Below are 3,735 nucleotides of genomic sequence, written 5' to 3'. Positions count from 1 at the left end.
CTTTCCCTAGCTTTAAACTATTTTTCATTCCAAGGACTAAAGCCTTCTTGAAATCGCCAAGGTGGATTCTAGTTATTGCTCCTTAATTAAAGTAAATAATAATTTAAAAAATACTCATAGATCCACTTATAAAGTGCCTTATCTTAGTTTCTATATTGTTCCTCTGTTAATACCTATATACCTGGTATATTTCACCTACATTATTTTACTAGTTCCTAAGGACCCCAGATTAATTGGAGAAGACAGGTTTATTTGGAAAAAGGAATCCTTTATATTTTTATACAACAGTCACCCTTTGGGTAAAAAACGTGAAGTGATCCAAGAAAAAGCACGCTCTATGGGAACAACCTTTTCTTGAAGTCCAGATCATAGCTGATGTGTGACTGTTTGGGACTCTGTGGGGCCTTCCCAGGACAGACAAACATACAGACACACATACACATACACACACACACACACCACACACACACACACACACACACTCCCCCATCCCCGCTATGCCCTCCACCTGCCTCTTGTCTGTAGAGAAACCTTTGCCTCATAGGTCTTCCCCGAGTTCCAAAGAGTAAATTAATCAGAGAAGTGAGAAAATGCAGAAAGAAAGGAAAACAGTCAAGCAAGACAAAATGATAATGGTTTAGCCATTAAACAAAATCAAGGACCTTTAGTTCCTCCTCCAGGGCTGTAGATCATATTCTGAGCCATGTCCTTTGAGCTGTTTTGCAGATACTGAAATCCCCACCAGTTAACTGCATGCTGCCCACAAGCATGGAGACCCCAGACCAATTGGAACCAAAAGGTTGATGATGTTGACTCCCAATTACCTCACTACCAACCAATGAGAAGAACGTCCACGAGCTGATCACGCTCTCCACAAGCCCCCTCCCTCCCCCTGTCTTTAAAAGGCCTTCCCTGAAAGCCATTGGGGAGTTTGGGTCTTTTGAGCATTGAGCTGCCTGTTCTCCTTGCTTGGTGCCTAAATTAAACACAATAAACACTGCCCTTTCCTCACCACAACCTGGGGGCAGTGGATTGGCTTTACCGCACTGGGGCAAGCAGACCCAAGTTTGTTTTCGTAACGCCTGTGCTGCAGGTTAGCTGTCTGGACTAACTAGTAATATAATAAAAGGAAACCTACATGACTCTTCAGAGCTCCACTCCTCACATGAACTCAGGGGGCTGCCAGCCAGTAAATGGAGGCCTCAGCAGTGCGAGACCAAAGCCCTTCCAGACCAACCAGGATGTGGAACAAGGTCTCACGTGGAGAAGTGAAGGACAGTCAGCAAAGGTCAATTGTGAACATCAGAAAACCTGGATAAGAAAATGTCACACAGCATCGATTTCTTCCTCAGACTTGGAAAACAACAGTCCCCTGTTACCAGAAAATCAAGCAGCAGAAGTGACCTCTGCAGTGCCCACAGTCACGGATTGTCAGAGACAAACGTTTTAAGGTTTCTTTTATGAGGTAGGGAGAGTCTTCTCTTTTTATTTTTTCTCAAATAACCATTTTAACCTAGAAGCTATGACGGAAAAGCTCAGGATTAGTTTTCTGAGTCTAGCAGGTAAACATCTAATTTTAAAAAATGGGTCTGACCTACTGAAGTTTAGAGGAGTAGAAGGTTCCAGTTAGCACGACAACCTTTCCCCTGATTGGGTGTTTCAAAATAATTAACACATTAATGTTGTAGAGACACCTAGAAAGCGGTGACATTTCAAAAGTTTAAAGATGTTCACAAAGGACAGTCATGGAAAGAATAAATATAAATGACCAAAAAAGATACCATAAAGCGTTTAAAGAAACTAATATTCTAACAACTGCTATTTTTTCCTATCAAATTGACACGTATTTAAAGCTAATGCCCCGGCTTTGCACAGAGGTAAGGCAGAGCAGGTCTGTGTCAGCTCCACCCCTGAAGCCCTTACTGGGGGTGGGGTGGGGGGATGTGGATTCGGTCGCTTTTGTGGCCTCGTCTCTAGGATTAAGTTCGTTAAGAAACACAAAGCTTAGAACAGCACTTGACACAAAGTAAAAGTTAAATAAATGTTAGCTGCTATCACGTGCATTAAATATCTCTAGGACGGACCAAAACCCAGCATCTGCGGTTGCCTCCGTGGGTGGGGTGGGATGCCCATGGCAGGTTCCCAAACTTTCTCACTTCATGGGTCCTTAGCATCTCTCTCAGGGCTTCTATGACAAAAGGACTGCCTAGTAGTTCGTTTATTAGGTAGTTCGTTCCAAATAGTTTAAGAAGTGTCTGTGTCCTAAAAACCTAGTAGCCATCTGGGAAAAAAATACAGTAAACTGAAAGAAAAATGCTATTTTAATTTCATTCTTAAGTAACCACCACTGCGAGTGGGATGTGTGTGCCTGTCGGGCACTGCACAACTCCTCAAATGCTGGCACAAGATCCAACACTGCCGCCACCTTTGTTTCCCATTCCACAGTGACTTTCACCAGGAGCTTGCTTTTTATCAAGGCACCCGTAAAACCCCAGCTTTGCAAAGATGTATGTCATTGCAAGGAATGTAGTGTAGGTGCTGTGGAAACTGTGAGCCACCTTGGCTTGTAGGTAGAGTCTATCCAACCAACATCACTGTCTCCCTGAGAATCTGAAACCCCCCTCGTTGCCCCTGTGGGTGGGCGGCACATGGGCACCTCGGCACACAGTTTGAGAACCACAGCGACACATCCTTTTATAACTTTCCAACCTGGGTGACTCAATCCATTGGAACAGCACATATTTATCTCCACCCTCACCTCCAAGAACTTCGTCCAAAATCAAACTACCGTTTCCCACTGGGTAGCCAGTCCCTTAGAGACATTTTGGGCAGATGCTTTGACTTTTGATGCAATCTGCATAAGTGCTTTGGTGCCTGAAGTGGGAGTCGAGGAGGTGTGCGTCAGCCCCCTTTTTCCTCCTTCCTGGCATCTCTGATGGAGAAAGAAAGAAGTGTGTGGGAGACCGAGGGTTCCTTCTGTGACCCCCGTCAGGTGCAGATCGAGATATGACGCTCATAAAACTGTATAAAAGGTTGGGGACCCTCAGGTAGTAACACAGAAATGGCTCACACAGGTGAGGGGCCTGGAGCTGGAACCTGACTCCTCATGGTAAGTGCCCTACTCCCGTCGGTAAACCCCTCCCCTCAGGCTGACGCTGAGGGACCCGAGCCCTGCGGGTGGCCCTCCCCGCACAGGGGCTGCACGGGTCCCAGGCCGGCTGCTGGAGGGGCCGGAGGAGTGAGGCTCCGTGTCCAGGCTGCTGCATGCCCTGGGACCCGATCTCCCACGTACCTTCTCAAGCGAGCTGCCTGGGGTCCGCTTGTCACCCACAGCCTCGACTCCACCCAAGGGAGGGGTTGGCCCCAAGGCCAGCTGGGAGCTGCTCCCCTGCCCGCCCTGACCCTTCGCCTCTCCCCAGCTTTCCTTCTCACACAGGGGTGACACAGGGTTCCCGACGGGCAACAGTTCTGGCTGAGCCGATGTCCGTCCAGCGAAGAAGTCTGTGCTGCCAGGAGTGAGGGCGTCTGGAGGCCTGACTGGTGGCAAGTGGGCCACCGCCCTGCACGCCTCAGGAAGCCCGGGTGTCCCCAGGCTCCCTGAATGGAATGCGTAGATCTTGACAACCTCCGGCCAAGCCTTTGAGACTGGAATGAAGGAAAAGCCCACAGGAAACATCACGTCGTACATTTATGCAAAATACAGAAATGAGGGACTTCCCAGGTGGTCCAGTGGAT

The sequence above is a fragment of the Lipotes vexillifer genome, unplaced genomic scaffold (genome assembly GCF_000442215.2).
Source record: "Lipotes vexillifer unplaced genomic scaffold, Lipotes_vexillifer_v1.1 scaffold2116, whole genome shotgun sequence".
NCBI classification, from domain to species: domain Eukaryota; kingdom Metazoa; phylum Chordata; class Mammalia; order Artiodactyla; family Lipotidae; genus Lipotes; species Lipotes vexillifer.
This window is presented reverse-complemented; position numbering follows the sequence as displayed.